Genomic DNA, 25,911 nt, shown 5'->3' on the forward strand with positions numbered 1-25,911 from the left:
AACAAGTGTCAGCAAACAAGAAAGGAATGGCCCTGGAGTCACTCCATTTCCCTCTTTTCTTACTCTTTATCAAGACAAGATAGAGCTTACTGGTGGAATATATGCATATCAGAAATGAGATTAATAAAAACAGTTAATTTTGTGAAGTGTTTTCGCAGTTCTTTTTTTTTATTGTTGTTGTTGTTTTCCTGTACCGGGAATAGAACTCACCACCTTGCAGCTAGCCAGGCAGACACTGTGCCGCTGAACTACATCCCCAGCCCTTGTTTTTGCAGTTCTTAATCAAAGGAAACACTAATACATACAAGGAATTGTGTATTTTCTATTGTTATTTGTAAGAGTAAGTGCTCTTACCTTTCCATAGAAAGCGATAGGAACAAAATAAATATCAACAATAAAATTTATATTAATAATTAACAATTGTTTGACAGTATTAATTTAGCAAATAGAACATTTCTCTAATAAATCAAAACAGGTATTACACTGCTAACTTCAATGCAGCTTCATGTTTTGGTCACGGAACACCCTCCATGCCCCTCCTCTCCTATGTGCATCTTACAATGGACTCCACAAAAGATGTAGCCAGGCCTGAAGGACAACATAGTAATATCACTTAGAATGCACAGAAACCTAACAAATAAATACATATTATATTGCATACATATTATAAACCTAACAAATAAATACATATTATATTGCATACCATCTGGACATATTTGATGCTGCAAAAATCTAGACCTCAGAGTTTAATTAAGAAATACCAGCCACTACTGGAAGAGTTCACTAAAATGCGTTTGTTAAATTATTCTAAAATGTCATAAGTGTGGTACAAGATTCTTCACTTAAATTTTTTGAAAATGTGTATGATCATAATTCAGTAACTGGACCGATTACATATGCATCAGTTTCTAACATATTTGTCATTATGCTCTCGACCTAATGAATCCTGTTTCCTCTTTCAACATAAATGAAAAAGAAAACAGGCTGCTGTCAACCCACAGGCAAGTGAGATGCACGTGGAGCAATGAAACCTCCACGCATCTCTTGCCTTCAGTACAAATGTGTGACTAGGCTGTGCAGTGAAGAATCTTTGCCATGGTATTATTTCAGCAAAGTGCTAAAGACTGCTTTCTTATTCACAACCACATACTCTTTTAAGGACAGCATAAAAGTCCTTCTAAGTCAAGGGCCAAGCTTTGTGTTTGTTATGTTTTTCTTTATAAAAAGTATTTTGCACTTACTAAACATTCCCAAAATTCACTTGGTATTTACTGTCAAAAAGCTATTTTTTTTGTTTCTGAGGTTTTCAACAAACAATGTCAGTCTCAGCTGAGGAAAAATACAACTCACAAAAAATTTTTTAGAAAAATGAATGTCCTCTATAAGCATTCACACATACACATGTGTATTACGTGAAAAATTTTCACATTTTATTAAAGAATGGAGAATTTTATTTCTTTATACTATGATGGGTTTAAATTATTGTTTTAGTCTGATATCAGGGGAGACATTCCAATTCCCAAGCTTTGACATCTGTGCTCTTTGCAAACCTTTGCCCAATGTTTTTATTAACTCAATTTAATAGAACCTTTTTTATGGTGACCTTAAGAATTTAATAACTCCTCGATGCGAGGACAATACCACCTGCAGGCTCCACCGGGATTAAAATGTGAGAGTTCAATATGTCCGCTGGAACACATTAAAGAACAGAAGAGTGGAGGAGGAAGCAGCTTCACAAATCAGTCACTTTCCTGTAACTGACAGGCACTGCTACTCTTTATGATGGTCAGTCGTGGACATGTGTAAAAATTTTGGTGGTTGCTAAGGTAATATGCAGCTCCCTTGCAGTTTCTCAATAATACTAATCTAACTTTGATCATGTCAGATATACTAGCAATCATCCATTCCAAAGTGTCTCTCCACTTGACAGACATTCTGCATATTTTACAGATACGATCGATATGTTATTAGTCAACAACCTGACACTGGCCTGTGAATTAATCCTTTTCTGTCAACCTAGCAGTTTCTAGTCTTTTTGTAACCTCATTCCCTCAGTATAGATGGGACCTGGCTTAATCCAATTAAGATAAAATTAACTTTTCTTCCTTGTGGTACTCTCCGTCTATGTGAATTCAAATCTCTGAGGACAGCTGCTCCAAGCAAATAATTTTATGCTTGACCTTTTATGTGCAAGATTAAAGTGGTATAGATGTATGCATGGGAACTCAATGAGCTGTCTCTCCATTTTCACCCTCCTTTAACTTGCCAGTAGTGCTGGAAAAATTTGAAATGAACACAGAGGATTACTAAATGACAGTGATATATTTATTTGGGTTGCAAAAGGAACTCGGTCACTAGCTTGTTATTTAGTATATATGGTATCTTTGTCTTTTTGAAAGGTAAATTAATAATGTGGATTGACAGTACTATGGGAGTTATTGTAGATTTGACAAGTAAATAATGCTTTAACAATCTGTAATATGCAAAATTAATCTTGTATACTCCTGATATTCATGTGATACAATGCCATTACCAGCTTTAAAAAAAAAAATGACAACTGGAAACATTATTTCTCTACCCATGAAGGCATCAAATCTAGGCTTTTTCTGTTATGTGATCAGTACAAAGATTAGGTTAAGATAATGGAGCAATCTCTTAAGGACTCAGTATGCATACCTTTGAGGCGCATGACTGTCATGTTTTAAAGATTACAGACCTAGTCATCTTCAGGTTAGCACTGGAAAGGAGTTTGTCCCCTTGGCAAAATTGTTTCCATTTTCTTTCTTTCTTTTTTTTTTTTTTTTGGTTTTTCTCCAGTACCAGGAACCGAACTCACGCTTGCCAGGCAGGCGCTTTGCCGCTGAGCTAAATCCCCAGCCCCTGTTTCTGTTTTCTATCCTTCCTCTCCTCCACTAGCCTACTCTTCTCCTATCTGTCAACTGCCTTTGGTCTCTAACTTCTTTTAAGGCATTTGCAGAGATCTTACTTTTCCTCTCCAAATAAATCTCATTCTGAAGAAAAGATAAATGACAAATCATCTCCACTGCTGCGTGAATTTAAAGAAGTATATTGTCTCTTCCCAGATTTATGACAGTGAAGGTCCTGGACACTGCAACAGGGCAGTGAAATATTGGTAAGAAAGCAGTGGAATCCCTTTTCCTGCACAAACACCCTTTGCTGGCTTTTGATTACTTCTGACTACATCTGGGAATAACCATAAGTAGCAACAATTGCACTGTCAGAGACCAAGAACAATGGCAGACAAAAACTAAAGAAATGCATTGTTTTATATTTTTGATAAATTAGTAAGCATTTATGCATTTGTCACACTGTCTTCATTAGCAGAACACTGATATCATTGAAATTCCCTGTACTACCCTCTGTAACCCAAGTTTCTGCCGTATAAGTGATACTGTTCCCGTGTATCTCATTTCAGTGATTTTCCTCACTCATGTACTTGCTAAATAAGGGGAAAGCAAGCATTTTTACTGGCCAGATATTCATCACTTTCTTTAATAATTCTTCTTTGTTGTATCACAGTCTTTCCATCTGAGACTCTTATTTTATCTTTTCTTTAGTCTAAATCTATTTTTTCAGAATTTCTTACATAAAACATGTAGTAGTAGAAAAGTTTTTGTTTTAATTTTTATTATTTTGTTGACATGCTAGTCTACTTTGGAAAAGTTTGATTTGAAAGTCATTTTCTCTAAGGCCGCTAAAGGTAACTTATCTTGGCAATTTGGTTTCTATCACTGCGGTTGAAATTTCCTTCAATGTCTTTTGTTCACTTAGAGATAATCAACATTTTCCTTCTAAATTGTGACAAAATCTATTGCCTATCTACATTTCCATAACTGATATTTATTTTATTTAGTTTATTTGAAATTCCTTAGGATGCCCACCTACACTTTTTCTCATTAGTTCTACAATATTTATTTTTGTCTTTAAAGATTCAATTCTGTAGTACCCTCAAAAATTTGTAATTTCTTATCTACTGCATTAATCTGTTTACTAGAGTGTTTTCACAGCAGTTTCTTCTGCAGGTATCTGGAAGCTTTTGGGAACCTCAGCCACATGTAAATCATCAGTGCTGACTAAGGAGCAGGGTAGTCCTGTGCTAGCATTTGAGAGGGATTGTCCTTGCAGTATCCTGTTTCCTCTAGGAATTGAACAGACTTACTTCACCCTTAGGTGCTGTTTGAGTCTCATGATGGGTTTGCTATGAAGTGAAATAGTACAGAGTGATTTCTGCTACATTAAGAGTGGAATGTAACCAACAACCAACTCACTTTGATGAGGCAATTTTCCTCCAGAGACCTAGGAACTACTCTGATGGAGATTCTTGTTTTTTTTTTTTCCCAGTATTGGGAATCAAACTCACAACCTTGCGCTTGCCAGGCAGGTGCTGTGCCGCTGAGCTAAATCCCCAGCCCCTGATGGTGATTCTTGATAATCTAAAAACAAAGCATGAGTTTTGTGACTGAAGAAGGACCCTAGGAATTGTGTCTGTGTGTCTTGGACGTTTCTGATGTTTGCCTGTACTTTCTTCCTCCTTTTGTAGCATATTATCTTGTCATTTATTGGAGCCTTATGGGTGAGTATCCCCTATGGAGGATTATGAATCTCTTCATTTGCTCACCCTGTGGAACAGCAAGATGGATATTTGTCAGATCTTCGGAGAGCAAAAGCGACTTTCAGAACACGCTTGCCTCCTGCCCACCCTTCCAATTCTCCTACTTGTTTTTAACTATTAGAATTTCCTATTTTCCTGTAAGATCAGCTTTCCATTTAAAAGTATTTTAAATACTTTATTGAGTAGTTTTAGGTGCTTCTGTAAGAAATCTTTTAGGATGTCTAATATGCCTCATTGCCTGTAATGAAGCCAGTGAAAGTTAGTATAGAAAGATAGAAATTCTAATTAAAGGACATACTACTTTTTATCTTGTAAGAATATTAAGAATTGGTTTCTATGAGGAACTTCCAAATTTCATCCTGCATATCACCCCTAGCACCAATACCATAGACACACACATGCACATGTACACATACACACATATGTACACACACATATCCCTACTTACCCATGTTTTCCCCCAAATGTAATCAGAGATCAAAACTGCCAGTCCCAACTAGGCTATCCTTGCCTTGCTTGCTATTACAGAGTAGCCACCAAGCAGGAGATTAGTGAGGTATAATCTCCTGCATGACCCTGGCCATCAGCATAGAAAGGACCAGCTATTAATTACTGCTAAAGTTTATTTATTTTCTTTTATTTTGGTACCAGGAATTGAACTCACGACCTCACACTTTCCAGGCAGGTGCTTGTTTCACTGTGTTAAATCCCCACCCCTGCTAAAGTTTATTTTACAGCTTGGTTATATTTGGGAGGACATATGTGATACTGTGTATTTGTGTATGTTTGATTTGTGTAGTGAAGAAATAATTCTTAAACATTAAAAATATTCAGAGCTCACAAGCTTTCCAAAATATTTGCCTCACCTTTCTGATGTATTTCATATCATATGTCATTCTACTATTTAAATGTACTTTGTTTTCTTTAGATTTAACCCATACAATATGATAATCAGCTACAAAAACAAACAAACAAAAAACCACTAAGAGGTATCTGTCCTTTCCATCTCTATGTCAATTGATGACTAGATCAGCTTTTTCTCTGATAACAGGTTTTAGTATGAAAGGATCAGGAAAAGAATGAGGACTCTGGTACACTGAAAGAAGTGGTAAGGGATGATGTGTGTACCAGTCCAGTACAGGGTGGATAAGAAGAACCCAGCTTACCCAAGTACCACAGGGAGGCTGGCCGAAGGCATTTAGTTCTGGCTGAATGTTCCTTAATAAACTATGAAAAGAAGCATCAGAGGTCCAGCTGACGTTTTTCTTTGGCAGGCTGTGTCTCTCTGGCAGGAACAAAAGGAAGGTACCTCACTGCTTACCTGCGCACTACCTGCTTGCTTCCTTTTAATTGGCGCCTGCCCCTTGTTCAGGTGCTGGGCGGCAGAGGCGTGGTGCGTGCTCTGCAGCTGGGTAGTTGTGACCAGACGGTCACCTTCAAAAGATTCTAAGCTTCATTTCTGAGCGTAGGACATTTTAGTTGGTTTCATTTGTCGAAAACCAACAAGTAATCCTTTCACCTGCAAGAAGATAAAAGACAGTTTCACATAGAGAAATCATCCAGGGGCCCAAACAAGAAGACAGCTGGAGATAGGCTATTTAAAAATCTGTTCTGCTGATTCTGATAACTTAAAAGAAGAAGAAGAAAAAATTGTGTAGAGCTCTGAGAGGTTGAAATAAGGCATAGAATATGGGACTTTCTTCTTTGGATCTGTGACCTTCTCCTTAGTTGAAGAGATTTTTTTTCATAAGTAACATGTTATGGTTAACTAAAAATATAAAAACTAAGAAAAATTCAAGAATTGAAACAGGAAATACCTCAGTGTAATACTCTTTAAAATAGAAAATTCTGTCGTTTTAAGTAATATTTACATTTAAAATAAAATTCTGTTGACATGAATGTTTTCATTTAGTGCTTAATGGTGATATGGTTAGTGAAATATATCCATTAGTAGACATTCACAATTATAAATACCACATAAGACTGTTCCATTTAATATACCTGAACTAATAGCTTACATAAAGTTGAAAGCTAAAAGATTTCTTTTAATGGCTTACAAAAGTTTTTCTAGCCACCCTAAACACATTCAGCCACCTGATCTTTGAAAAAGGAACCAGATAAATTCACAGGAAGAAAGATAGTCTCTCTAATAAATGGTTCTGGAGGGCCAGGGATATAGATCAACAGCACAGTGCCTGCCTAGCAAGTGCGAGGTCGTGAGTTCAAGTCCTGGAACCTGAAAGAAAGAGAGAGAGAAAGAGAGGGAAAAAGAGGCAGAGAGAGAGAGAGAGACAGAGAGAGAGACAGACAGAGAGAGAGAGAGAGAGAGAGACAGAGAGAGACAGAGAGAGACAGAGAGAGACAGAGAGAGAGAAAGGAAGGAGAAATAAATGGCTCTGGGAAAACTGGCTTTTCAAATTCTGAAGACTAAAACTAGACCCATGTATAGCAGTATGTACTAAACTAAAGTTAAAATGAATCAAAGATCTAAATATTATAATAGAAACACTAAATTTACTAGAAGTAAAAATAGATAGAAATCTCCAAGACGTGTGTGTAGGTAGAGACTTCATGAACAAAACCAAGACTGAAAGGGAAATGCTACAAAGAATCAATGAATGCGATCACATTTTATTAAGAAGCTTTCACAACTAAAGAAATCATCACCGAGGTGAAAAGACAACCCACAGAGTGGAAAGTTGTAGTCAGTTGTCTCTCAGACAAAGGACTTATATCTAGAATACATAAAGAAGTGAAAAAAAATCCGATCCCCCAAATGCAAAGACCCAATATGAAAATGGGCATCTGAGATGTATACACACTTCTCAAATGAAGAAATACAAATGGCAAATAAATACATGAAAAAATGTTCAACATCATTGGTCATTCAAGAAATGCAAATTGAAGCAACACTGTGGTTCCATCTCACCCGGAAAGAATGCCTGCCATCATGAAATCAACCAATAAAAATAGGAACTTTTCTCCACTTTTTGTGGGAGTGTAGACTGGCGCAAACATTGTGGAAATCAGTGTTGCAATTCCTTACAAAACCAGGAATAGAGGTTCGATTTGACTCAGCTATTCCCCTTGTGGTATCTTCCCAGAAGAATTAAAACATCATACCACAGAGATATATGCACACCCAAGTTTACAGCAGGACAATTTGTAATAGCGAACTCTTGGAAACAACCAGAATGCCCATCAAATGAGGAATGGATAAAAAGACGTGGTATTTGTACACATTGCAATAGTAGTCAAACATGTAGATGGATAAACTGGACACTTTTATAGGTAAATGGATGTAGCTAGAGACCATACTCATAAATGAAAAATATCAGACCCATATGTGTAAATATCATATTGTTTCACTACTGTGAGAAATTGAACAAATAAATAAGATTAAAAATGTACAATAGATATTGTGAACTTTGAAGAAACTGTTCAAAAGAAAGGACAAACTGATGGAGTAAAGGGAAAAGGAAGAAAGAGAAAAAGAAAAACTATATTTATGCACAAGATAGTTCATGTAGTTATACAGCTAGTTTATCTCAGTTCATTGAAAAGAAAGGTTTGTGCTGACAATGTTTGGATAGATATCATGCCTATGTTATGCTCTTTGAATAACTACTGTGAAGACAGTGATGCACAATGTATTGATTGTTGTAACTCTCCTACTAAACTGTTTTGCAACTCCACTTGACTGTTATTTTTATTTTTTCCTCTTTAATAATAATTATTTTTAAAAATCCAAAAGTATTTTCTTTTTTAACTTGTAGATTATATAATAACCTTAAATGTTAGACATCTTTTCTTTAAGCTTCTCTTAAAAACCTATCATTTATTTTTGTGAATTGTGAATATTAGACTGTAAATTAATTTTAGTAAACAATTAATAGGTTGCATGTCCTCGTGTAAGGTTAGAGTTAGGGTGAAATTTCTCCCAGTTACTTATTCAGTTTTTTTGGGAATGGGAGACAAGGGGGCACTAGAACTTTACTATTTTGGCCTCAAATCTGTTATCATTTCCCATATGAAATTCTATATCTCATTGAAGTCTTCAAGACCTGGGATCAAAGTATCCAAATCACATGCCAGTTACTTTTGTCTTGACCTCTGAAGCAAGTTTGTAGCATTTACTACTTTCATGTTCTTTTTATTTAAAATGGATGCAGTGATTGTATTGAATTCATAGAGTACATTGCAGGAATCATTGACAGAGTTTGTGTCAAACAAATAATGTGAGTGACTCGCATAAGTTAAAGCATAGTATTATCAGCAAATATAAATTATTACTATTATTATTGCCACTCCTACTACTGCTACAATTATATAAGAACCCTCAATAATCTATGAACTGATTGAAAAAGAATACCAGAAAGAAACATTTAGAAATTTGACCTGAAATATCTATTTGTCCCTTTTAGGACAAAAAGACATTTAATTTAGTCTGTGAACAATTACAAACTGTTTCTAAAAGTTCTAAGGATAAAGACATAACTCATATTTTCTTCTACATATATTATATAAATATGGATTTTATTATTTATTCAAATTATTTTGCATTAAGGAAAATAACTTTTAAACTGTAACTTGGGAGTGTAATAGTTGTTGACTGTATTGTATAAATGCAATCATGCAACAACTATTATTAACAACTAGTGGAGTACTTGTTTTCCTATTTTACAAGATTTAGAATTTTATCACACAGATCAAGGAAATATTTTTTTGAATTTAAAATGGATGATAAATGTAATTTTATAACTGTTTTTACATATATAGATAGATCTTGTAATGCTTATTATATATTAAAAGACCTACAAGAGATGTTATTATAGTTTTATCTTTGTTACTATTAGTACAAGTATTATTTTCATGTACTAGTAAAACTTACTAGTAAAAATGTACTCATATCTGAGTATTCTTATTTTTGAAAAACACAAATATGAACTCAAAATAATGAGAAATGCAGCACACACCAAGTCTCTGACATAACAAAATTATCTATTCTGCAGCCATTTATTTGATAGATTCATGTGAAATATACATACAGCTCTTGATTATTGAATAAAAATGTTGCTTCTCATTTTAATTTCTTGTCAACGTATTTAAATAAATCTTGCTCAGTGTTCCCAGATATTGTCTTTTCAAATGTCATCCTAAACCATAAGAATAAATCTGAATTTGAGAAATGATTCCTCCTTGCCCTGTATGGGTACATTATCTTATTATACTTTGAAATCGCTGAGAAGGTCAGAGGCATATTGATTAAAAAATGTTGCAATATGCACAATAACCCATGACCTTACATCCCCAAAGCTGTCATTTTGAAATTTTATTTTTGAGAAAGAAGTATCTATTGAAGATGTCATAGAAATGACTCCATTTAGTTTATAATATTTGTTCATTAAAATATCAATATTAAAATGTCAAATTTTAATCTTTTTAAAAATGTTGATTGACATAATAATGAACATAAATAAGGTGAAACCTGGTACTTCCATTCATGTATCCATTGTATAATTATCATACCCCTCACCTGGAATGTTTATTTACTTATTTGTGGCGAGAACACTCAAAATCCTGTCTTTTAGCTATTTTGAAATACGAAATGTATTCTTGCTAACTAGAGTCACCTTACTGTAAGAGAACACCAAAACTTACTCCTTTTTCTAACTGTAATGTTATACCCATTCACTAACCTGTCCTCACTTCCTTTCCCTGCTACGCTCCTCCACCTCTAGCTCTATTCTATCCTTAATTTCTATGACGTCAGCTACTTCAGATTTCACACAGGAATGAGCTTATGAGTGTCTGACTCATTTTCTTTAACATAGTGTTTTTCAGGGCGCTCTCATGATTACAAATGACAGAATCTCTTCCTTTTGTGGCTGAATACTAGTTCATCACGTGCGTGCGCATGTGTGTGCGTGCACATGCGTGTGTGTTTCTTTTTCCATTTAGTCAGTGGTAGATGCTTAGGTAAATTTCACGCCTTTCCTATTATGAATATAACTGGAATAAACATGAGAATGGATACATTTCATTGATACATTTATTTCATTATTTAGTGAAATTGCTAGATGACATGTTCATTCTAAGAAGTATAAGTCCACATTTACTGTGACACAAATCATGATGGATAAAATATATCAGCTTAGATGCCCATGAATAAATGATTAGATAAAATGTGGCACAAATTAATATTACTTTTGATTTTTGAAGAATCACTACAGTATTTTTTTAAGGTATACTTCATAAAGATGTGTACCTCATGGACTAAACTATCACATATGACTTATTAATATCTACTGATAATTCAGTAAAGCATAATTTGTATGCAAATACTCTTGCGAATAACACATTATTCAACTTGAAAAATCTTGGTTTATGGTTGTTCAGAGTTTCAATAATCCATTCTTTTTAGAATATATATACTTATTTCTATTGTTAATAAACCAATATGGTCATATACTACGGTATTGTTAGCAGCTGGGGACTTTGCAAAGGTAGTATGAATGCTTCTTGCAAATGTCTTGTTTCATTCCCCTGCAACAAAAGTCACCCTCAGCTCCTAGAGGAGAACCTTGTATGATTCTCTAGGACATCTTTCACTCTAAAAGCAATGTATAAAATCACTTTTGTAGCTTTGGGGTAATAAATCTAACATGACAATGAACTTTGATTCTAAATCTTGAGATCAGAGTTTCAAGTATTTTTCTTGATATTTCTGTGACTTGGGAAAATCATCATAGGTCATAATCAGTTTAGGCACATAAATATATACTTACAACTTTGTGAAATTTGTATACTATGAATACCAATAAACACTGAGGAATAATAATCACATGCTTACTCAATAGAAAAATATCAGTGAAGAGATTTCAGATAATTAGAAAATTTCTAAACTACCATCTTTGCTATTATGTAACAATTACCAGATAAAGAGTTGTTCTGAGGAATTGCATACATCTAATTTATGTTTGTTCTCCCAGGTGATGAAGTTGTTGAGGACAATGGAATTCGGCTTGCCAAATTAAAAATTGTCCTTCTCATGTCAATGCTAAATAAAAGAACATGCTGGCTAAAGACAGTTTCACATATTCACATTCATTCTCGAATATTTCCCTATCGTTTCTCCTTTATGTGTAAGTCGTGAGAGGATATGACTTGAGGGTTCCCCGGAAAAGAAGAGAATACAACGAGAGCTAGAGAACAGGTCACCCAGCACAGCAGAAAGATGCTGTAAGTGCCCAGAAAACTATGAGGAAGATTTTTGAATAATAGTATTCAAGATATGTCAAAGAACTTTTTTGAAATTAAGAATTATATAATGGAAAGTAACGAACAAAAATATACGTTCTTGTATTACAAATAAAGAGATACTAATGAGCAGCTCACATTAAATTAAGCTAAAATTTATTTTAGACAAGAAAGTGATTTTAAGGATGTGTACTCTGATTTTATCCATTAGATTAAGTGTAATTATATAATTTCCTAGAGTTAAATAACTTCTGAATTTATATGTTCCTATAGCATTCAGTGATACTTTTACTTTCATTAGATAATTTTGTATAAAATCTCTGGCATTTAAATGATTATTTTAAGATGCAAATTTCTATTCTTTTCATTAAATTTTTCCTAGCATCTAATGGACATTTCCCATAAATATGTGTGGCATTTGCTTAATATGTCATTTTTAGAAAAATGAGACTCAGGCAGTTGTATCTGTGAATATATACTTAAAGTACCATTTTTATTTTGCTAAATCATCTGCTGTGTAAATCAAAATGTTGAGGTGACAGATCTATCATTAAAGGAGCAACCTTATGTTTTGTTTACTAATATTTTATCAGTTAAAGCTGCCAACTAAGGCATACCTTGTTGCCTACAGGAATACTGATACTGACTTTTTAAATAGTTTTATTATAAATTTAATACAAATAAACGCATAATACAAATAGTAAAGAAACTGTAGAAGGTTTATAAGATTTATATCTAAATAAGACTAAAATCTCAGTGAACACACTGTTACACCTCAGTCACTTTACAGAATAAAGCACAACTATCAAACCTTCACGCATGCACCTTTCTTCGTCCTGTGCCACGCCCTCAAACCTCAGGATACTGCTCTACAGAACTTTAAATCTGCTATTCACTTATAGCTAAAAATCTCAGCTCCATGAGTCCCAGGCCACTGACAGTCAACAGAATTCTTTCTAGGTATCATACTATCATACATTTTTGTAAGACAATATTAAGTACTCTCTGGACTGAATTTAATATAGAGCCAATTGCAGCTTATGTGATTCACATGTGTAAGCCTATAATAACTGCAGTATCTGTAATAGTCTTAAAATTACACGAAGATAAAAAATAGAATTAGTCACATATTTTATTTCTTAGGGATATTTCAGAAATAAATCCCGATTTATTGATTTAGTGTTCAAAGTCATGATTAGATCTGCATTCCCTTTGATTAAGAATACACAAACAACTGTTTCTGCCAGAACTCCACGGCTTTCACAAATTCTTTTCTAGGGCACGTTGCATCTTTATCATCCAAGAAAAATCAAGAGAGGAACTGAGATTATTAGTTCTTATTTGAGATTTTCCCTAAGAAAAAGCTAAGCACCCAAGCATGTGCTCACACTTGTGCGCTCGTGCGTGCGCGCACACACACACACAAACACACACACACACACACACACACACACACAGACGAGGAGCGTGAAGGAAGGAGGTGGGAGAAAGAAGAAGAGAAATGAGATAATTAGCAGGAGAAAGTGGATATTTGCTATCTAGACATCCGTAGCAGGCAAGAATAGACAAGATTCAGACCAAGAAGGCATAGCCCGTGAGCACCGAGGAAGATTCTGAAAGGAGGGATACGAATAGGTAGAAGCAGAGGTAGTTTAAAAACAAACACTCTGGCACGTGGGAAGCATACGTTTCCACACTCCTGCGAGAGAATACTTGATGATAAAATCCCCCATGTGTTCAAACACAAGAAGTACCCTGACTGTGCTACCGGGATCAGTGGTACAGGGAAGGGAGAGGCTGACCCTGAGCGCGTGTGGAGAAGGACCCACCCTGGGTAACCACTATCTTTTGGAAATGAACCGCTGACCAAATTTCTGATTGAAAAACCATTGGATTTCTTAGTTCATCCAGTGGCATTTCAGTTTAGTGGGGGATATTCTGATACTGGGGGACACTTGGAGACTGGCGCGCAGGATCACAATACATACCAGTCATTCCTTAAGCCCAGAGAGGAAATCAACTGTAAAGACAGGTCAGACACAGGATCTAGGACTTAGTACACAAATCATGCCCAATTTATTTAACCACTAGTTCACTTCCAAATAATATGAAAGTGAACGTTTACTAGATTAATATTGCACAGCACGAATAGGGTAGTAAGTAATTTTTTTTCGGTGGTAAGTAATATTAAGTAATGTTGATGTATATATAGCTTAAGGTCTAGCATTAAAGACTAATAATTAAGAAAGCAAATATAACACAATTCTGATGAGTGGGGTGATTGGAAAGTGCACTGTAAGATGCTTACCAGTAGATAATTCATGTTTTATTGCTCAATAAAAATTTAATGTGAAATCCCATTGTTAAGAAATCGACAAAGAAGTGAATTTTAGTTCATAAGAAGAGTTACGGACACTCAAATACCCAGAGTGCTCTCCAAATACATAGATATCAAGCCTATAAAATAAGATTACTTTCAGATTTTAACGACAATCTAATGATCTCATTGGATTGCTTATGTCACTCAAAATTCATTAATGTTAACCTCACGCAGAATAACTGTTAGTAAATAAAAATAGAAAAGAATGAACCAGCACAACCAAGATTGACTGGGATGCATCAACAAAAGTACATGTTTTGAGGGCTACCGTGTAAAAATCAGGCCCTTAGTGGTAAGATAAACTGTCAGGTTTTCAACATTTGAAGATAAACTAAACTCACAATTAATTCTAATTTGTAGACGTTATTCCAAGTACATATCAGAAGGGGGCAGCAAAGAGCTATCTGGGCCGAAGAACGCATCTACATTCAAAAATGGAGAAAGATTAGCATGGATTAAATTAAATGAAAAATGCTACTCCAAATGGGTGTCAAACTTCATCATGGTTATGGATCCAAGAGCGTCTCTCACCCCTTAAACATTACTTGGCTTTGGTTTTCTTCCTTTCTCTCCGAAAATATCTTTAGCATTCTTGCTGCATTTTTTTTTTTTTTAATTCATCCCTTACATATTTATTTCCCAGGATTGTGGCCTTGGTCGACTTTATTCTTCCTTTTCATCCTGTCCATCTTTTTATTTGAGTCTGCGTGTTCTAACCCACTGTCACAGTAATAATTACCATCTTCAGGCCAACAGAGTCTCTGTTAAAACATGAACGCCAATAGGGTGTGAATTAGAAAATGATGCCATCTTACGAATTAGAAAATTATGCCAGGCAAATTAACTCCAAATAGCTACCCTGTCTTCACTGATGGAAGCCTTATGATGGTCGTTTACCACTTTGTCAAACCAGTTACTGTTTTTCTCATCTATTCAACAAATTCGCATAGTTCACATCACAAAAAGTGTCTAAGCTAAACATTTACAAATATCTAACACTAACTGCACTTTCTAGACCTCGACTCTCTAGCCATCTTTCCCTCTGATATTTCTGCTAGCACAGTGGGGACATATCAAAACACAATCCTGTTCTTTTATCAAAAATGTATTCTTCTGTATGGACTTTTACTTCATTACAATACTCTATCACCCACTGGCTAGAGTGGAGTGTTCTACTTTTTGTTTCCCTGCTAATTTCAGTTCCTAAACGACACCTCAATCTCAGACTCTGTAATCTCATTTTTTAACTCATGCCCTGAGACTTCAGTGATCTGAATCTTGAGGAAAGTAAGCAAAGTAATAAAAGCAAATATATCTGCATACAGAAGAGCTTGCCGTTTTTGTTAGCCCTTTTGTGTAGACTAGTTTTCACTTTTTCTTCACAATTCTTCACACATGATTTCATCATCAAGCCATTACTCCTAGTTTTCAGGCTATTATTGCAAGGAAACTACACTCCCCCGACGTGGTCATTCTTTACTCTGTCCAGTGCAGTTCGACACTGCAATATTTTAAAATACTCTTTTTTTTTTCCAGAACATTCTTCTATTTTGCCTTTAGCGACATGTCTTCATTTTTCTATTATTTCTTCTAGTCACTGGGCACATGCATGCGTGCGGGCAAGCAAGCATGCATGCACGTATACGTGTGTGTGTGTGTGATTGTATGTGGTTTCAGTTTCCTAAGCATATAGTATTAAGAAAAGTTAGCTTTTCAATGCTTTACTGCTTCCCTTTTTTGTCTGCTCCCTCGGTTCCATGGACATATCCTCAATTTGTTCCTCTGCGTACATGTTCCAACTCCCAGAATGTGGACCTGTGTTTGTCCATGTCACTATCCCCTTCCCTTGGAAGTCACAGAGTTGAAAATGGACTAGAATGGGAAGACGGTGGAGTAGGGACTGGCAGCGAAGTGCGGCCTCCCTGGGATGCAGAGTTAGACACCTGGAGAAGAGCAGCGTAGTGAGGAGCACGAAAAAGTGGGATATCAGAGAACGGAGGTAGCTCAGAGGAAGACCCCAAGCTGAAGGCTCTCCCTGCGTACGGGCCTCTTATCCCTCAGGATACGCCCACATAGGAAGGACAGTTCTATAATGTGACAGCAGCCACAGCTATAATAAAGTTCAAAAGCAGCATGGTGTTTTATTCCCAAAATGACTCCTGAAACACTGACGGGAGTTGGCAGTAAATCCAGTGCAACACACGTTATGCCTATGTGTATCCATTTCATACTGTGGGTATGAGGAGCCTCTCGGGAAGGGGTTAGTTTTTCAGACTGAGATGTGCAGCCTCTTGTCAGTAGCTGCACTCCAGGGTTTCTGGTGTTGCCCTGTCACAGAACCGGGTGAGAGATGGCCATAGGAGACGCTTGCAGAGTGGGGGTGGACTGGTATAGATTCCTTAAGAAGTTTGAACATGGCTGGGAGGAACGTGAGGGCACTGCTGTCTGGGGTGAGAAGTCACACTGAGCTTGCTTGGCTTTCAGAGGTGGCTGTGTCCAGAAATTCTAGCAGGAAGTCCGGCTGGTCCACATGAGCCCCTTCCCTGCTGCCTACATCAGGCGCAGAGGCTGATGGTCTGTTTGCTTTCCACATCTATCAACGTGAGCAAAGACGTGCCTCGGCTTTGACAGGTGCAGAGCCCGGGGCGTGTGAGCAGCGGAGCTGTTGAAGTCGGTGGTAGGGCCATGGAGGAATCGTGCATCCCACACACCCACAGGCTCCAGAGCTGAGCGGCGAAAACTGTGACTTGGGGTGCAAAAAGGACCCAGAAAGTGGTAGCTCTTCTTTCCACCTTCCCACAAAGGATCTTCCACAGAATGCAGCATTGTCCCACTTTTTTTCCCCATTCAGCAGAAGGATACAGAATTACTGTTTGCCCAAGGTGATGACTTTGGGACACTGTGCAATCCTTGCTAGGTTCCTTTTGTTCTGCTGTCATGAATATTAGAGAGAATTCTTGAGCAAAAGTTCTAATTACTAATTTTTTGGTTTCTGAAAATGATATACAGCAGATCCATTCACCTTTTGTTCTCTTTGTTGAGGGCACTTCATTCCTATCTGCTTTTTGATAATTTTACCAAGAAACACTGATTGTGTTTTTTCTCTACTTGTATGGTCACTCAACATATTATATACTCCATCATAATAATCTAAACACTATATTTTGTATGAACTCAGAAGATAACAGTATGTAGTATAACAACCATTATTAATTTCTTTTTACCACGTCTGAAATTCTGTATTATTTATATTTGTTTTATGTTGTTTTGTTTATGACTCTGTGTTTGTTAATATGCTTTGGTTCTTTTATCTCTAAAAATAAAATTTTGAAAAACTGTGGTTCAATGGGAGATAAGTTCTATAAACATATTATTCTAAGAATTTATTTGTGTGAAACGTAGGAAAAAATAAATACTGAATTGAATTGGTAATTAAAGGATAAAGATGACTGTATTCGCTTAAGGACAGGATATATGAGAAACTTTCACAATTTGTGTGTGTGTGTGTGTGTGAGAGAGAGAGAGAGAGAGAGAAAGAGAGAGAGAGACAGAGAGAGACAGAGAGAGAGACAGAGAGAGAGAGACAGAGAGAGAGAGAAAGAAGGAGAGAAAGAGATATTTGGGGGACTAAGCCAGGGCCTTTTTCATGCTAGACAAATAATGCATGACTGAGCTATACACCCAGGCCCATATGGCTCTGTAATTTTTCTGTATTAGTCTATTAGAATGGACAGCTTGTCACATTTCAGAATATGACTTAAGCACATGTTTGCTTCTACTCTTATATGACAGCCTGTACTCAGTAGCTTCCATAGTTTAAGTTATCATGTGCAGATGTAAGCTGAGTTTCCTATTAAGAGCTTAATAGATATAATTTCCCCAGAATATCATCTTCCATTTGGAGAAACTTACATTAAAGCAATATTTGATGTCTTTTGTTGTTATTGATATTGTTCAAAATGGAAGGAAAAAGTGTATTACTGGTGATTTGGAAAAGAATAACTAATTTTGCATAGACTCTTTTTAGGATCTGCTTTCTCAAAGAAGAAATATATTCTCATATGTTTTTGGATCATATGGTAAGCTTAGGAGATCAGGCCCACACGTGAGAAGATTATGTCCACCAAATAATACTAAAGAATGGAAGCTACAATTATCTATTTCCTAAATTTATTTGCCAGACCATTGTATTTATGTAATTTGTTCACATATTTTGACTTCGAAAACTAGACAATATTATTTGATCAGTGAAAAGCATCATATTTTGATTACCAACCATTTGCCTCTTTCATTTGTCCCAACTGAGAAGAGAAAAGCTAATTTCCTCATGTAGAAACCAAAAGTTTCAAGAATTTTAATCATGTGATCTGTAGCCCAGAGCTCTCCTCTGAACTTCACATCTATGTACTGGTACACAATTTACACAACCCTGATCTCAACAATCCCACTCAAATTGTTCAAAAGTTCTTATATTCAACACTTTAAAATTGTTTTATCTCTATATCCCATAGAGCAAACAAAGGAAAAATTTACAAAGATTGTTTGATTGAATGATGTTGAAAGATAATAACTAGCCCCTTAAGACTAGTTATTCTTACTTCTGATTCTCTTTCCAGCACACTGACATATCCTGAAGTTTAGGTGGCAATGTTAGCACAACAAGTCCGATTGGCTGTTCAATTTTGGTAATGTTAAGAGATAAAAATAAAGCTTTGCATGATTTAAAACATCCCTGGTCATACTATTTAACTCCTATTATTCTTTATAATTAGCATATCATCCTAATATGTGCTGTGGCACATTTTAGAGTTTCCTTTATTATGAGCTTTGTAAAGAAATTTTATCATACCCTTACATTTTTCCATATTTTTAAACTTCATGAACTTCTTGATAGATTAACTTAACTGAAATATAATATTTTAGGTGTTAATCTGTGATCTTCTTCAAGATCATTGAAAGCTATTGTATCTTCTTTAATATTATATTCCCAGATACTATCATCTCTCCTAAAAAAAAAATCTATAATGAGTAAAGATTGGCTAAATTTTAATTAAAGGTCTTAAATTTTCAGACACAAAAGCAATTAATAATACATTTAAAAATCAGAATGAAAAACAAGCATTTTTTTTCTTTTTAATTTTTTTTGTTTATGTTGTTTACTTGTATATATCAAATATAAAGATCAAGTATGTGTCATAGCGAAAACATTAATTTGCAACAAAATAACACTGGAAATAATCAAACACACTGCAGTAACCCTACCAATATATTTCATGGAGCATACAAAATTTAATATTATTTTATAGAGAAAGTTAGAGTTCTAAAATGTGTAGCAATTATATCTGAAACTTAATAAGGGGGATATGATATCCTCTTAGAAAAGTCAATTTATTATAATTGAAAACAATAATAAAAATATAAGAAATTATAAATTAGTTGTGCAGAAAAAATATCTGGTAATAGAAAGTTTTGTTCTTATCAATAGGTAAAATTTATTATAAAATAAATTTATGAACAGTTATCCCGTACTACAGAAGGAACATAAATATTCTCTACCACTGATATGTTTCCTAGACATTTTCTAACATAATAAGAATACTATAACAGGACCTATAACAGCATAGATAAAAAATATTTCACAGTATTGCAGTTCCTTTGTATTATTCTCTTGCTTACTAACTCTGTTGAATTATTGATTAGGTTCTCAAGTCCTGAAATAATAGAACAGATATACTCCACCTTGAACTTATAGAAAGCAACAAATCTAACAAAACTAATCTTAAAAAAAGCCAACTACCCTTTTGGCTTACAGATCAGCTTGATTATTTCTAGGTATTTGAGTCTATGACTTTGCTCTTCTATTGCCCAAAAATCTGCATGAGCAGCCTACAGCTTGCTTTAGCAGGTCAATATTTTAACACTACAAATTAGTAGGAAGTGTATAAAAGGTTTTAATGTTTTTCTCTTATAAACTGATCATATAACTCATATTGTAATTCTTCATCATTAATTTCATTCAGAAAAACTTGAAATACATCTAAAATGACCTACATTTTTATATTTCAAATAAAATAGAAACAATCCTAAGGGAAACACAAATTTAGAAAATACAGAATGTTAATTCCCACAAAGTAGACAAACATATATGTAACCTTGAAGATTCATTAGGCCATTGATGTATTTTAGGACATAATTATATCTTTGAAAATCAGTTTCATACTATTCTTTAGAAAGTGAAATGTACAATTTTGTTTATAGTAAAATATCTTTTTGTCAGCTTGAAAATTTATATATAAAAATTTCTCCATAAAATTACAAATTTTTATGAATTTGATTCAATTAAACTACTTATGATGCTTACAAATTAAAAAATGTAATAGAAGTTAATTATAATAATCCTAAAAAGTAAATATATTACACATGTTAATAAGAAATAATTTTTGTGCAGGTGTCTTGCAGAATATTAATCAAGATATAATATTCATGTGAAAAATATGCCCAATATGAACTGAATCATACAAAATGGAAATATTTTACATAGTTTTTCTGTATTTTGAGTGTTGAAATTTAAATATTTAATAAGATAACATCTCTGCTTATGTATATATTTTTTGTCATATTTCCTATAACTTTTAGTCATAATTCTTCTCACCAGACTTTTATTCTGTCCCTCATGAGAAAAACCTCATGGATTTCTATGAGCCACTAAAAATGAGATTGCTGTCAGCAGGTTACAGTTACTCCATAAATGAATCACTTGGTGAAATGCTAGTAAAAATCTGTTTATGTTTCGTGTAGAGTATTCAAGGCTTAATGTAGTCAGCAAAGGAATAGACATTTTTGTGTACTTTGAAATGCAAGTGCAAAGTTTGAATATATTCCCCAAAGTTCATATTTGGTAAACTTAATTTCCTGTGCGGTAGTGAGAATGGATAGGGTTTTAAAAATGTGATTAGGTCATAAGGCCTCTGCCTTCATAAAAGGATTGACGCCATTTTTGCACAAGTTGCTCCAATGTTCAGACAGGCTTGGTGCTTTTGTGCTCGCTCTCTCTCTCCGCCTCCCCTAAGCATATACCTTTGCCATCTCATTTCTGCCATGGAATGACTCAGCAAAAACGCCCTCTCCAGATGCAGGGATTTGTATCTGTCTTGCCAGCTTACAGAATGACAAGAAACCAATCTCGGGTTCTTAATTAACTGACCAATGTCAAGTATTTTGTTAATGGTAGCAGAGAATAACTGAGAAAGTCTCACACTGCCTTCTCTTCTACAAGTCAAAATGCTGAAAAGTTCAGTTAAACTAATGAGTATTAAAAGAAATGCAAAATCTTCGGTTCTTTTGAAACTATATGTAAGTTATATGTGTATTCTTATGATGCAGACGTTGTGTGTGGACATATCAATGTCTGTACATTCTCCTTCTCCACATTTAGGATCATCCAAAAAGTGTTCATACATCAATAAATGCAATTTTTATGAAGTGCAGTTTCTGACTTAACTCTAGCCATTTTGGAATTCAGATACTACATAGATCAGCTGTCTCCATACATACAAGGCTCACTCTGAGTAAAATAAAATCTATTCCTCTGGCTTCAAGAACTCTTTCCTAAGCAGACATTGAAACCTGTGATTGTCATTGTGTTTCTGTAACACTTAACCATATTATTCATGGTTTCACACTTAATTTTCTTGTCATTTTCTCTCCTCAGATTATAAAGTCTGTCAGTAAATCATAATTTTACTTTAGTCCTTCAGATATTAGTATATTTCCTTGCATGTGATAAACTATCAAAATATAATTAGGTGACTAATCCAATGCATTGACCTCCATTCTCTTTAGCCAAGTTTTATTTCTTAAAGAATCACACAATTGCCTGTCTGAATCCATTGCCAAGAAAGACTGTCACATATTTTCTTCTTTCAACTCATTTAATGCATGGATAGGAACATCTTTTAAACTGATACAAATATCATCCAAGTATTCAAAAAGAGACAATACTACTAACACTCATATAATTTGAAAAGCACTGTTGCACATATAGTAAATAATGCATAAGAGTAAATAGTGTACAAAGTCTGACTAAAACTTAAGGTGTGTGTTTCACTAAAATATTATTACAGTAAAAGACACATTGCCATTGATCTTGCTTAATATACTCACCCTCACATCAAACTCATTTATTTCACTTTTCTTGTCACGAACCTGTTCTGAAGGACCACTTTCATGGCTCTCCATGAGACGTAATAAAAAAGTACTGTGACTCCTTCTTCCAAGAACTACCCAATGAAAAGATAAGCTCAAAAATAGCCTGGTCTTTACTGTCTTCATTTCTATGGACATTCTGGTCTTCTGAGGTTAGACCAAAGGCTCCTAGCAAGTTATACTTAAGAGTACTCTAGGGCTTCTTTAGCTAATATCTCCACACTTTTCAAAACATCTCTTATAAATCACTTCCAACAGTTTCTAAACCACATGGTCAAGTATGGTCACAGCCACAGCTGTGACCCTGGTATTGAAATCTTGGTCATTGTCTCATTGATGGGGAAAAACACCAAAACAGAAGTTCTTCTCAAACTGGGCTTGCAGCATTTCAGAGCTTTGTGAGACAGCATCTTCAAAACTTTTCCAATTTCACCCATAAACCAGAGACAAAAAGTTCTAATTCATATGCTCTAGGACAGCCATAAAATTGACCTCACTTGTCCAGTACTAATATCTGTCTTAGTCACTTTTCTCCTTCTAAGGGCAAAACATCTTGCACACCTAGGACTTAAACAAACAGAAATTTATTCTGACTCATTGCTTTTGGAGGATTCAGGCCATAATCAGCTGACTCTGGTGGAGAGCAAGGGTCTGGCAGAAAAAAGTTGTTCACATCTTGGTGGCCAGGCAGCAGACAGTGAAGGGAGGAAGCAGAGAGGGAGACCAGGTAATGCCTCCAGGGAATCACCTTTTCTAATCAGGTAAAACCTCCTAGTAGCACATCCAGCTATGGATTTATCAGTAGATGAACTGTGTATTGTGTTTTGATCACCTAATACTTTCCAAAGCCACACCTCTGAGCACAGGGGGCTTTGGGTTGACATTCTAGACAGAAACTCTAACAATTATTTTAAGTCATTATGAACCCTTATTATCTAATTAATTAAAATATTACAACTTATTTAGACTGAATCTTTAAGCAACACAAAATGCATGTTGTATAACAAATAATTCCAATAATTTTAAAAATAGAATATTTTCTACAACATATGATTTCCATCACCTTTTGAATTTTATTATATTCCATTTGAATTTTATTGTATTTGAATGTTATTTAAATTTTATTGCATTTCTGACCTGAAACTGAAGCTAAATATTCTGAAGATTTCCTATAGGAAGATTCCATTAATAAAAAAGTAACATTTCTTCATTCATGATGAGAGTACGGCAATTATATATGTATTCATTCCAGTTTACAGCTAGAACTCCAGCATTAATCCAGGGTCTAATTTTAGGCAATTTTCAGCTATACTTTGTTAATAATAAAGATTATTTTCCATGAAATGAATTTATTATCTCTTTCAACATATTAACCTCAAATTTCACTAAAATTTTAGAAAAAAGCAAGTTTTTCTATGTTTTGAAAATTAGGCTTTAAGGATAAAAACTTTAAACCTATAAGTGTTAGCATACATGTGAAAATTTACCCTCACTCAGACTAAATTTGAAAATATCTGCATATCAGTCTATCAGACAATTCATTAACATGTACTGCTTTCGGTTGAAAGTATATTTTGCACATATCGCTGGAACATATCATAAGGATAATATTTTCTGCCATGGGTCATTCACATGGAAAATTTATTGTCTTATATTTAAATGGTTCACGATAAAGAATGACTATGAAAAATAATGCTGATAGTTTGGAAATTTCTTTGAAATTAATTTTCCTCATTTTGGACATGGTTTCAAATCTTTTTTAAAAAATGTGATATTGGGGCTGGGGATTTAGCTCAGCAGCACAGCGCCTTCCTGGCAAGCGCAAGGTCATGAGTTCGGTTCCTGGAACTGGAAAAAAAAAAGTAATATTTATCATACTTAAAAAATTGAAATTCAGTAAGGGTCAGTTAGTATAATAAAATGTTGGTCAAACAAAATTATCAACTTGCCTCCATTACATTTCTGTTTAAATTATTCTGTTTAAACTAATTTTTAAAATAATATGCATGCTTTATAGCTTACTCAAGAAAGAAAGTATAAGGCTCAGTGATCCATACACAGCAAAAGTAAAACTGCAATAAAAATTTAAGTAAAACCTAGCCACTGCTTCACATGAAAACATGTAAAAAATAATATACTAAAACTCTCAGAACTCTGGTTTCCCTTCAGATTGAATAAATCTTTCGCCTTTTAAACCTCTCACAAAATACAATTTAAAAACCACATTTACACTGAAAATTTCTTAAGTCATTTGCAAAATTCATAATTACATTGAAGTGTTTCAAGACTGGAAAAATAATAAATGCCACAGGATGGAAGAATTGTGTCTTTTGAAATCATCCACAAAACACACCCACACCCTAATATTGGGAACACATAAATGCAGTGCTGCATAATGCAAATGGAACTCTGCGGACATGACACATTTGAGCATACAGAGAGAGGGACATTGCTCTGAAATATCTGATGCGCCTAATTAATCAGGAAGTGATTAGAGGATAGCAGAAGAGTCCTACACATGGAAGGCATTTTGTTGACAGATGTACAAGTATGAAAATTCCTCTCTGGACCTGAAAATGGGGAAAAAGGTATCTTGAAGAATAAGGAGGTCTCTGTAAATTTAAAAAACAAAAACTGATTTTTCTTCTAGAACTTACTAGAGGATACACTGTTTCTGAATCAGTTTTAGGATTTCTCACCTCCAGGATGGTAGTGCAATAAATTTGTCTTTTTTGAGGGCACTAAATTTGTGGTAATTTCTTATACCACAAACCCATCATGAAGTTGTAATAACATTGTACAATTGTATGGTAAAACTTTCATCAGATATGAAATAGAATGGAACACAGAACGAAAGTATTGACTTATGGTGTGGAAATACTAGGGTAGTGGGACTTATCAATTAGGAATTCAGTGGAACTGGATATCTCCTACTGAGTTCTATTGATTTGCTGGGGGGAAAATGAATGTGAAAAGTATAGAATCATTAATTTAAGTCAAATATAAACATAAAAAAAACCCTTCTTATATTCATTTTGTGGAAAGAAGACAAAAAACTGAATTTTAGGTCTTGTGTTCACCATAATTGTAAGAATTTGGGAAGGATTTGCATTAACTTTTGTATGTATGACAACATTCACCAAGCTTCTCTGTTGAAAGATGACATTGCCTCACCCAGGACCTGCTCTTTGGAGGTGGGACTTTTGGGAGGTGATTCGGTTGTGAATGTTTGCTTTCATGAGGGGAGTTATCACTTTTATGAAATAAGCTTTTCAAGCTATGTCAACAGGTTTGAAGACAGAGCAAGAAGGCATTATTATATGTGAACATTAATAGAGGCCCTCAACAGACAACTCTGTCAGAGCCTTCACCTTGGACTTCTCTGCGTTTAGACCTGTGATAAATAAATTTACTTTATTTAAAGTGACTAACT

The 25,911-nt window shown here is 34.7% G+C and overlaps 1 long non-coding RNA gene across 1 annotated transcript in view; it reads right to left on the minus strand.

Moving 5' to 3' along the window:
* Window positions 1–339: 339 nt before the first annotated feature.
* LOC102014821 overlaps window positions 340–25,911 on the minus strand; it is a 30,386-nt gene continuing 4,814 nt past the window's right edge. The window contains exons 3-4 of the long non-coding RNA XR_261675.1: window positions 5,955–6,152; window positions 340–588 (exon numbers count right to left, since the gene is read on the minus strand). This is a non-coding gene — a long non-coding RNA (uncharacterized LOC102014821). The remainder of the gene's footprint in view (window positions 589–5,954; window positions 6,153–25,911) is intronic.

The sequence above is a fragment of the Chinchilla lanigera genome, unplaced genomic scaffold (genome assembly GCF_000276665.1).
Source record: "Chinchilla lanigera isolate Chin_1 unplaced genomic scaffold, ChiLan1.0 scaffold00034, whole genome shotgun sequence".
Classification (NCBI taxonomy): Eukaryota; Metazoa; Chordata; class Mammalia; order Rodentia; family Chinchillidae; genus Chinchilla; species Chinchilla lanigera.